The 12369-nt window shown below is 40.1% G+C and overlaps 1 pseudogene; it reads right to left on the bottom strand.

The window, feature by feature from the left end:
- Window positions 1-11083: 11083 nt before the first annotated feature.
- On the bottom strand, window positions 11084-12036 carry LOC137751023 (FACT complex subunit SPT16 pseudogene; annotated as a pseudogene).
- Between the last annotated feature and the right edge of the window lie 333 nt (window positions 12037-12369).

The raw sequence follows: 12369 nt of genomic DNA, 5'->3' as shown, positions 1-12369 counted from the left end.
GCTGTGGGTCTCTTTGAGTTCATCTTACTTGGAGTTTGTTGAGACTCTCAGATGTTCATATTAATGTATTGTATCAAATTTAAGAAATTTTAGCCATTATTTCTTCAAATATTCTCTCTGCCTCTTTCACTCTCTTTTCTTTCTGGGACTCCCAAATGCATATGTTGGTCTACCTGATGGTGTTCTATAGGCTCTGTTCACTTTTCTTTGATCATTTTCTTTCAATTCTTCAGACTTGATAATTTCTGTTGTCCTGTCTTCAAGTTTGCTGACTCTTTAATAGCCTGCTCAAATTTGTCTATGAATTCTTTTCATTTCAGTTATTGTACTTTTCAGCTACAGAATTTCTTTTGGGATTCTTCTTAGGTTTTTCGTCTCTTTATTGATATTTCCCTTTTGTTATACATCATTTTTCTTTATGTCCTCCATGTCTTCCTTTAGTTCTTTTAGCATCCTTCAGACAGTTCTTTATCTAGTAAATCTGCCATCAGGTCTTTCTCAAGGACAGTTTCTGTTGCTTTATTTTTTCCTTTGAATGAGACATACTTTCTTGTTTCTTTGTATGCTTTGTGATTTTTTGTTGAAAATGAAACATTTGAATCTAATAATCTGGTAATTCTGGAGATCAAATTTTCTCCCTTCCCTCAAGGTCTGTTGTTTGTTGTTGTTGTTTTATTTTGGTTGCTGTAGTGTGTCTCTGTGCCAAGGATTAGCCTGAGGTGTAAACTTAAGGTCTTTCCATGTCTTTTCTGAGCCTATGCCTTTCCCAGGGCATGGGCGGTGACTTTCTAATTTCCTCTGTATATGCAGCTGCTTTTGAATGTCTTTAACATCTGGATCCTAATGGGGGAAAAGAGAAAAATGAAAGTGGGGAGGGAAGGTGTTGACCCCTTAAATCCCCTAGAAGTCAATTCAGCCTGAGGGGAAGGGTCTTGAAACAATGGGAGGAGATGCAACAACACTGTTGCCTGCTTCTGTGACTCTACCTCTAAGATCAGAAGCAGCAATCAGTGATCAGATCACTGATCTTCCGTATTTGAAGGAGAGGATCTTATTTCCCACTCTGGCTCCCCAAAACTACACTCAAGCTGCTTCAGGAACACATGTACAGCTGCCTGACACACCTGGGAGTTGGGGGATGGGTGACTGCTGCCAAGCTAAGCCTTCAGTAGACTGAAGAGTTCCCCAATAGTTACATCTGACATATTCTGCCAGTGCTATTGTTGTCTGGTTGGGGACATGGATTCCTGATGCTTCTTACTTCATCATCTTCCCAGAATCCTCCCCCAGAAGGTATCTTTTAATTCAAAGTAATAGATGAGTATAATTAGAGCTAATACTGGACATCACAAGTAAAATGTAAACATACAATTATATTATTTTAAGCATTCATTCCCAAGCATGTACAAACTCTCAGTCAGCAGTTTTCTCCAATGAGTCAGAAGTGGTTATGGGTCTATCCAACTTAGACACAACTGACTGGTTTTATCTAGGTTTTTGTTTTGTTTTTTAACAGTTGGAGATCAGCAGTTAACTGAGTTATATAATTTTAATTTTCAACATTAGGGTAATGCAATAGGAGCTACAGTAGTGGAGATTTTAATAAAATAAACAGTGTAGTTGTGGTCTCTTCAGTACTGTGGGGTTCATCAAGTAAAACTGGCATGTGCACGTTTCCCCATATTCAGCAGGGGACTCTAAGCTGTGGGAAGGTATGCATTGTTTAATGTCATAAAGGACTGCTTTCTCCAGAAAAACAGTTGAAAGCCCTACAGTTGGAACTCCCTTCTCTGAGAGAAATGAGATTAATGGCAGAAGACTAATAGATGAATATGTGTAATCAGAGACCAGCTCAGGTGCTGATCTTAGCCATATATCCTAGGGTCAAGCACAGAGATATTGTCTTCTTTTCCAAATGCTCACAGAATGTGTTCTCACATCTGATAACTCAGCTTTTTATACAATTGGCTCTCATTAGGAAGACAGCCTTCAGCAGTCCATTAATTTATTTATGGCTTCTAATTATTATAAATTAAGAACACTGAGGTTTGATATATAAATACAAGGGGTTCCCAATTTATTATCCTTCTGGATTCCCAGCACTTAAAAAAAAATAATCAGTTGTTAAAACTGCTTTTCCTATGGGTGTAATGTGATACATGCAGGTTAGATTACAGACAGCCCTAAAAGGCTTATCAACCATTATGTTACTATCCCAGCTGTAGAATTCAACCCAGTCACCTAACACTATTTCCTTGAGAAAATATGACAAGAAGGCCAAACTTCAGATACTACAGAACCAACTCCCAATGCACAAGGGGCCCAAAGATCCATTTTCTATGACTTGGTGCAGGAGTCTGAGGTGGTTGGGAGCTTTGGGGAAAGTGAGAATTAGGGTCAAATCCTTGAGTGGGGCATAGAGTTAAATAGGAGCTGGTACTTGGATAGAGAATAAGAGCTAAAGAGACTTAGGGCCCGAGTCATACGACAATCTCAGGTAATTTTTAAATTCTGAGGCCTATTCCCTAATTTCCTCCTTTCTTTTATTCTACAACCTTTACTTACTGGGACTTGGCAGAAAGCTTTGCTGTTACCCAAAACACAGGCACTTTAAGACAAGAAGGAAGAAAGGAAGTACTTCAGGCAAGAGCTAAGTGGAAATTTTTGTGCCACTCACAGTTAAAAAAAACAGACGAAAGTTGGTATAACACTTTAGAAACTGGCAGTATCTATCAAAGCTGAACATGCACCTTATTATGACTTAGTAATTCCATTTCTAGGTATATACCCAACAGAAACACATACATGTAGTCACCCAAAGAATGTACTAGAATGTTCATGAAAGCTCTATTAAAAATACAGATTATAAAGTGCCCAAAGGAAACATCTGGTTCTGGAGGAGCAGAGTGGGAGTGAGGGGTGCTAATAAAGGTTAAGGGAGGTTAATAAGAAAAAAAAAAACCTGCCTAAGTGTCCCTTATATCCCTAAATGGATATAAAAATTGAGATATATTCATATGAGAGAGTACTCTACAGCAACAAGAACAAACATGCAACAAAATGGATGTAGCTCACAAAAATAATGTTGAGTGAAAGAAGGCAAGCACAAAAGATGATACACTGTATCATACCATTTACATTAAATGTCAAAGCAACTAAAACTAATGGATATTATTAGAATCTGGGATAGCGGTCCTGTTGGGAATTGTAATGCTGGAAAGGGACATACTGATAATGTCTCTTGGTGTGGTTACATGAGTAGCTCAGTGTGGAAATATTCCTCTCACTGTATCCTTATTAAATGTGCACTTTTCTGTATATACTTCAATAAAAAGTGTGTGTGTGTATGTCTTGGTTTGTATTGTTTTTACAGCACACAAACCACAATTACTGTCAGTCTAACAACTCACCTCCAGGAAAATGAACCTCTTCTTGCCTCTGAGTGACTAACACTGCCTCTTGATGTGACTTTTCTGCATCAGCTCTGACAACAGTTAAGAATGTTGGTATAGGGCTTCCCTGGTGGCGCAGTGGTTGAGAGCCTGCCTGCCAATGCAGGGGACACGGGTTCGAGCCCTGGTCTGGGAAGATCCCACATGCCGCGGAGCGACTAGGCCCGTGAGCCACAACTGCTGAGCCTGCGTGTCTGGAGCCTGTGCTCCGCAACAAGAGAGGCCGCGATGGTGAGAGGCCCGCGCACCGCGATGAAGAGTGGCCCCCGCTTGCCACAACTGGGGAAAGCCCTCGCACAGAAACGAGGACCCAGCACAGCCATAAATAAAATAAAATTAATTTAAAAAGAATAAATGTCGTTAGGAGGAAAAAGCTAATCAATAGTGGCTAACATTTAAAAAAAAAAAAAAAAAAAAGAATGTTGGTATACAAGAAGGAATAGAAAACTGATACTGTTTTAAATAATCTGTAATTTCAATTTTTTTCCTGAAATACATTATATTGTATATTTGAGATAATTCTAGTACAAAGTATAATAAAACCAGATGTATAATAAACAGTTTAAATCATTGGTAAGTGTACAAGTAGAAAAGAAACATTTACTGGACAAAGTAATGTTACCCTAATGACTACTTGCTTGTGCGTTGCTGATAATTTGCTTCATTACCTTTCTGTTGCTGATAATTTGCTTCATTACCTTGCTGTTTGATACATAGTGTGAATTTCTCTGTCACTGTAAAGACTGTAATGACAAATTTTCATCTTACTGCACAATCAAAATGGTATTGATAGGAATGAACTCCAGAGGCTGGGCCTGAGCAGAGAGGCGGTCATTCAGGCTTACTACTCAGTTGTATGACCTGAACCTCTCAACTTTTACCCTACCTGTTAAATATATGCTGTGTCATTAAATGCTTTCAAATCTAAAAAAAAAAAAAAGTCTCCCTAGTTTTCAGTCTGATCATTCAGGCAAATATTCAGAGTCATTTGCCTTGACACTTGCCTCCTGAACAATTCCCACAGCTCCCCTTTCCTCCTCAACTGTGGTGCCATATGTGGATGGATATCTTGCCCCAGGGGTGGTAGGGACACCTGTCAGCTCAAGTACAGATTAACCCACTAAGGCACATGCATCCTCCATCCCCCGTCTTCTGCTCTGAATCTGCACATTTAGTGCTGACACCTGCCTCCACAGCCTCTCGGGAGCTGCTTGCATCCAGCTGCGTGTGGGGCTGGTGTGCACCCACAGAGACTGGCTGCTATCCCAGGCCCCTGCAGATGAGATCAGTGCCTCGTAAACTCACCCTGTCCTTGCAGCGAACACGATAAAGCAAAACAAATTACAAATTCTGTAACCAATCACATGGTGTCCACAGCTCAGCATTCAGCATTTATAAATGTGCTGATCTGTTATCGGATACTAATCTGGTTCTTTTCTGTGTAAAGAGAAATATCACAATAAATTCAATGAGCTCTCATGAGAACTGCCCAAATCAAAAAGCTTTTTGTTTCTATTTAGACTGCACAATACCCTGTTTGATAAACTAGCTGTGTTAAGCAGTGGCTGAACAACTGAATTTAGACTCGTGGAAGCCTGGATTGGGCTTATAATGAATATGAAATAGGATATCACTTAATTCCTAGAGAGTTCTGACTCCCCCCCACTCAAGAGGTAATGTTTTCCAGGGGAAAAAAACAAAGAAACTTGGGTCATCTATCCCACTTTTTCTTCCTATCATGTATGTAAAGAACCAGGAATGCACCCCAGCTAGAAGAGACGGTGCTGAGGATTTTGAAATAATTAAAACTGAGTAAACTGAGTCACTTTAGGCGAATGAAAGTTGGTCTATAAATGTCTCCACTGAACTCCGTCCAGTTCCAGAAGTTCCCTTCCTCTAGCACTTGTGTAGGTGTCAGATCTTGCCAGAAAACTGGTTTACAAAATGGATAAGGGAAAGGGGTGGACAACCCAGAATTAGAATATAGGAGATCACTTATGTTTCACTTAAATTTAGACTTCATTTTGTTTTTATTATCTTTCTTTAAAAGTTTAATCGCACTTGGAATTTTACTTCAACAAACACAGTTAACTATAAATATGTGTATAATAAACCACATATACTCACATAGACATAAAGAGAGAGAAAGACTCTAAAATTGGGAGCTTTATTTGGATGTCAGTTACTACTCACACAGGGAGTTGCCAATAGTGAACCAGCTAAAGATAACCAGATCCCTGCCCAAACCTGTCAGCTCCAATGTTTCTCATTCCATCATTATGTTCCGTTACATACTGAGGACTTCTTAGTCTGCCCTCATTATAATTTAAATAACCTTAGCTCCACATTAAGCCAGCAAGTTGAATGCTTTAGTTTTCTACAGAAAATAGAACAGAAAATGTGCTCCTTTGGCTACTGGGCAGAGGGTAGCAGGAGAGGACCCCAGAAGAAGGGGAAGGGGGGGCTGATGACACATTTTGTTTCCTATGCAATTTTTTCCCCTGAGGATTAGCTGATAGGACTTATCTGGTTCTCAACCTCTTCACCCCTCACAGAAGTGCTTTTATTTGATGGATCCTGGTAGGTTCAACCTGACCTTTGTCTTGAACAGTTCTGATCTTGGAGAAGCAAGATTTCAGCGCCTCTAGTCCAATTCTGCAAAGTCCTGCATGATCTGCCCCCATTTTGGCCCTCCCCTTACCTCTCTGATCTCATCTCCTACTATTGATAGTTTGCCACTTGATCGCTGCCTCAAACCACACAAGCCTCCCTGCTTTCTAGAAAATTTTGGATCCTTTCTAGTCTCAGAGCCTCAGAGACTTTGCATTTGCTGTTCGCTCTGCTTCCTTCCCCTGGGCTACTCCTCCCCAAGATATTTATGTGAATTGCTCCATCTATCTTTTTTTCTTTGTCTTTATCCAGTTGTAACCTTAGTGATATCTTCCCAGACCACCTTATTTAAAATCACAACCCCTTCCAATGGTTCCTACCCCCCTTCTTGCTTTATTTTTCTTTAAAACATTTAACATCATGTAGCCTGATATGTATTTTACTTTCTTTTTTTATTTCTTGTCTCCTCTTACTATCTGCTATATGAGAACAGGAACCTTTGTCTCTTTTGGCTTTATTCCTGGTCTCTAGTAGTGTGCCTGTTACAGAAAAAGCACTCAATAATCAATTGCTGAATGAATGCATGATTTAGTTATACAGGCCTGATGAATTGGCTTCTGCCTTATTGCTTAGGCCTAGATCTTGCTTTGGCAACTTCCCTTCACTATCAGCACCTGTTTCCTTAAGATTTGGGTCCTGACCCTGAACTCCTACCTAGGTTTGTCTTTCACTGTCTCCTAACCGAATTTTCCCTAATTCCAACGTCCTGAGTTTCTGAGCATTTCTATTCCTGAATTTCCCCATCATTGTAGTGTCCCTGTCCATAGGATCATTGATTACCTGGTTTTCATTTAGTCAAAAAATCATTTTTCAGTGTCATATATGGACTGAGAATTATGCATATCCCAGGGACAAAAAGATGATGAGGACAAAATCCTCGGATATCTGGGTGCTCTTACTGCCTTAATACCCTCTTTTGTCTTCCAGCTTAGATCTTTAGTTCTTCCTGAACAGTTCTGTTGATCTTTAAAGATGAGGTCTAGTTTCAGGTCCAAAGTCTTTGGGTGTGTCCCATCCCACTGTTAACTAACAAACCATACCTCCTAGAGTTTGAAATTGGAGGCCAGCCCTGTATAATGAATACTGCAAAAAAAACATAAGAACACCTGAGTACCCTGCTTTGTTGATTTTCTACTTACTGATTTTTTCCTTCAGTTATTTTCATAAATACTGACCACTTTAAAAAAAAACAAATTAAATATATTTTACTTAGCAAACCACTCTTTCCTTCCTCTTCTCCTTCAGGACATTCTTCACTTAGCAACTTAGGCAATGCCAAGCTTGTTCAAACAGCCAAGGGTTTAGCTCTTATAAATCTGAAACTCCCCCTTTGGCTTAGAAGTGGACAAACTTGTACTTTCTTAGGCTCCCCAGTTTTGTTTGTACAAGTTACTGCCTGATGGTTTTGATATTCATCAGGTATTTTAACTACTGAAAGTCATTACTTTCTACAAAGAGCTTCACTTAGAGAAGCCTCATGAGATATACTCTACTTCATGAGAAACCAGTGGTTGCTCTGAAACACAAAGCCTAATCCAATGTGAAGGTCATGTAACAGCCCATCAGATAAGTGTCCAAACCCATTCTTTATCTGGTATCTGGTTATTGTTAATGCTACTAGTGTCTTGAGTTCACAAGCCCTCTACAACCCAGCACATTAATTGAATACAAATGTCATCAACTTCTCTTCGCTCTTTTCCTAGGAAGGAGGTTGAGAGGGGAAAATATCCTGTGCTTCGACATCACCTGCAAGCTATATGAGTGCACTTATTGGTCCAATGGTTAATTTCTCAATCACAGTTTTCATTCATGCTCCAGTATCACCTTCCAAGCTCAGTTCACAGACCCAGAAGAAATGTGTCCAGGATTTTTTAATCTCTCAGCCCACAATCTGCCCATTACACATGAGCAAATTTTTTTTTTTTACAACCACATTATAACCAGGAATTAGGTTTCTTCTATTGCAGATCCAAGTTGAATGGACTGTATTATAAATAATTACTTTCCTTAGTCTGAGAAATGGAGTGGCCATAGTGAAGGCTAAGGAAAGGTAAACAAAGCAGAGGTGCCAACCCTCGGGGCAGAGTCCGGGCTGCTGACTTCTCAGTTCAGGCTAGATTGAGTTTGCATCCCCATGTATCCTAAGGTTTCAACACCCCCGCCCCAAATCCTCAAAACAGCAAGGTTATTTTATCATTGAATCTTAATACATATTCCCTAGAAAAGCTTTATTTTTTCTGGACCTCAGAGAACACTCAATTTCTATCATCTGAAAACAGTGAGAGAATGAATTTAATCATTTTAAGGTCCAAGCAGTAGACCCTACTTCCTTCTTTCATTCTTCTGGATTGTTCCATGAATAAAGTTTTCTCTCTGGAATCTTCCATCCTTTCCTCTCTGATGATTATTTTTCCTAGACAGCTTACACTATCATCTTAATAAAACCTTCTCTTATATTGCTACCTCATCAAGCTCTCAATGGATCCTCCTTTCCTTTCATTGCTAAAATCTTCATAAAATAGTCAAGATGCTCAATGCCTTCATCCCTCACTTTATAGTTGCTTCTTTACTCCCTGTAATTTGAATCCTACAGTCACCAATTAACTATAGTTTCCAAAGCCACCAATGAAGTTTCAAATACCAAAAGCACTCTACTAAGTTATTAGTCTTCTTCAACATTCCTCCTCCCTTGTGAAATTTCCCCCTATTGGTTTCTACTTCTCTATGGTGTGTATTTCCTGATAATTTCTTCTTTAGCCCTTCATTCATTCTCCTTTCTATATTCCCCCTTAAATAGAAACATTTCCCAAGACTCACTCTTTAGTCTTCTTGTCCTTTATCTGGCATGCTCTACCTTGGCGATTTCATCAAATGTTTCAACCATCATCTCTAAAGCAAATCACTCTTAACTTTGTCCCTTGCACTGACATTTCTTCTGAGATCTGAACTCCCATTCCAATTACTCATGGTTCATCATTGTGAAATTATCAAAGCTGGAACCATTAATAAACATCTTCTAAACAGAACTCATCATTTTCCCAGAAGCTGTTTCTACTCTCCCATTTACTGTCTTGGTAAATGTCACCTGAGTATGCGTATCACTTCTTAGAGAAAATTTGAGTAAAGGAGTTACCGCCCTCCTATGCTTCAATTAGTAGTTAAATCCTGTTAGCTCTGCCTCCACACTGTTGCCCACATTTATCCACTCCATCCTTTCCCATCGACTGTCTTCTCATCCAGGCCCTCCTCTGCTCCCTCAGGCACATTTGCCATGTCTGCCAAACATGTCCCCCTTTTAAACCTCATTGACCTCATACCTTCACATAGAGCCTACACTCTGGCTACCCTTTTCACGTATGCTTCCCAAATGCACTATCAAGCCTCTGTGCCATTTGTAATCTTATTCTCTTTGTCTAGAATATTCTCCTCACTCTCCCATTTTATCTGGGGAACTCCCACTTATGGGTACAGGTCCAGCTTAAATTTCAAATCCTCTTCACAATAATCCCTGATCAAAGGCCATGGCTCCTCATCTGTGTTCCCATAGCTCTTTATAGATTGTGAACTCCTTCAGTACTGAGGCTTCTTCTTACTCAGGACCTAACTCAGTTCTTGATACATTGCTGGTGCTCCATGAGATCACTTACTTTGCAAATATTTATTGATTCCTTGCCATATAGTGAGCATTATTTTTAAGTGTTGACAATACAATGATGGAAAAAGTAGACGCAATATCCACCTTCACAGGGCTTACAGCTGAGGGAGAATTATAATAGATAACCACTCTAACGGAACACCAGGGATTTCTTTAGCTTCACTGCATTTCTTGTGCCTTGTATGATCTTTATTAACCCCAGAGAGTAACTTCTCATATATGAAGTTGCTAGTTTCCCTAAACTGCTAATTAATGCATAATTATCCAGTAATAAGTTTAGTTATCAAGAGGAAAATTAGCACAGTGGTCTGATGCCTAAAGCTTACCTTTTTATATATATATATACAAAAGAGGAGGACTGAAGAAAGGATAGAGAAATACAGTAAATGTGTAAATATCAAGGTGCATGTGCATATGTAAGTCTGTTTTTCTGAGGCAGTTGGAAGGATATAAGTGAAGGGAGAAAGAGGACCATATTAAGAGAGGCTGGAGAGGCACCGTGCTGAAAAAGACAGGGTGCTGAGTAGTAGCTTAAGCCACAATCTGCTGTTACATTTTTGTGTGATTACCCTGTTGGTTCCAGAAATCACATGTTTTGTGACCACTATTCTACAACATTACTGAGTTTTCTAGCAGTTGGCTGGATTCTTCCAGGAACTGTTAGGTCTGCAATTGCTTTGTTAGGCAAGCTGAACACAAGGCGGTCACTCAGTTCTATCAAAAATGAGGACAGCATTTCATGCAATGAATTTAGAAAAAGGGAAGAGTGAGGCAATTCTTAGTGCTACTTTGGATTCATTGTAATTGGCTGTAAAAATGTCCATAGGATTTTCCCTTAGGAACAAGATACATTATAAACTGCTTGGCACTGCTAATCTTTATAACATATGTTTTTTAATTTCAAGGAGGAATTTACGCTTACCATTTATCTCACCTAAAAACATGCAATGTTATTACTAAAACCATACTGGTACAAAGGTTGAGATAAATCATGTGGGCCGATGGTAATTTATAAATGCTAAACTGTAATCGGGCTTAGAGTTGTACCCAACAGCCTGCTGACATTCCCATGCACGACAGGAAAGCTCAAGCAACACTTTCTCAGAGAAGCTTTCTCCTGCACAAATTGGAAGGTTCTCAGAACACAGCCAGCTTGCCTGCTCCTGATGACTGTTAAGGAGGACTCTGAATGGAGGACCAGCCTCCATTTTCTTTTCTTTTTTTTTTTTTTTTAAGTTTCTATGTCATGTAAAATTTCCAGGGATTGGCTGAAGGAAGAATGCAGCTGAGGGTCAAAGTTCCGAAGTTACTTCCTCTTTTTCTTGGGAGGCACAGAGCTGTGTCTGGAACCTCGGTTAGAGCCTCGGCCTGACCTGCGCACAGATGCCTTCCTCTTCCAGCTCATACTGCGACTCTGTTCCTTTTCCTCCTCATAGCGGCTTTCACGGTCAGCTTTTCGGGCTTCTTCCTCCAGTTCATCCCAATCCTGTCCACTCTCTTCTTCACTGCCCAATGATTCCTTGGAATAATCTGATTCTTCAGCTTCTGATGAATAATCTTCCTCACTGTCCCCCTCCTCTTCTTCATAGTCATCTTCTGAAGGATTAAAAGTCTCATCTTCGATTTAAGACTCAGAATCCCCTTCCTCAGTATCACTCCCCTCACCCTTAGGTTCCGGGAAAGACCAGCCACCTTGTTCGAAGAAGCCCTCAGGGTCATCAACAATGGTCTTCATAATTGTAGTCCAGTTGAGAGACTGTACTCCTTCTGTGTACTTTAGGTCACAAGAATTCAACCATTCCTTGATGGGGTCAAGAGAGGCAACATGAATGGCGTTGATCGTTGTCACTTTCTTGCTGTAGTCCTTGTAGACGATTACTGTGTCAAAGTTCTTCTGGTGAAACTGGACTCGCTCCAAGTGAATCAGCTCCACTTCATCCAGCGTCACCACAAAAGGTGGCCATTCTGTAGCATTTACCAGCACAATACTAGTGGGCTGAAGGAGGCAGGTACTCCTATAGGAGCTCTGTTAAATCCCAAGTCCCCAGAAAGCACTTCAAAGTCCAGTTCCTCCTTAGTTAGAGCCTCTACTTTCTCAATGAAATTTTAAAAGGCTGTTTTCAGTTTGTGCCTCATTTCTCATTCCATCTGCTCAGCATAGAGGTCATCTCGGTCATGCACGTGCTGAGGTTTCCCCAAGTCTGTGGTGATCTCCTGCACCTCTTTGCTCTCCTTTCCTGGACTCCATGGTCCCTTCATTTGGTCAGATCCCCTCTGAGCAAGACGAATAGCGATGCTACATGTCCTGACCAATGTCGTCCCAGTTAAGGTCTCCAAGAAATCCAAACACTAGGTCCTCTGTGAACCTTCCAACTACATTTCAGCCCACACTTGAGGTTTCTTTGCTGTAGACACAATTTCACTGAACACACGAGATCGGGAAAAGTGAGGGTGGTACTGAGAAGGATAACCATGGATAAAAATAACAGTATTTCAAAATGGGTCAAATAGGAGACCAGAGAAGTGATTTCAAATGAGAAAATAATGAGGGTTATTATTGTTTGAGTCCTTAGGATGTGGCAGGAATTGTAC

Source organism: Eschrichtius robustus, chromosome 17 (assembly GCF_028021215.1).
Source record: "Eschrichtius robustus isolate mEscRob2 chromosome 17, mEscRob2.pri, whole genome shotgun sequence".
Lineage (NCBI taxonomy): Eukaryota > Metazoa > Chordata > Mammalia > Artiodactyla > Eschrichtiidae > Eschrichtius > Eschrichtius robustus.
Note: the sequence above shows the minus strand (reverse complement) of the source record. Positions and strands in the feature narration are given on the sequence as shown.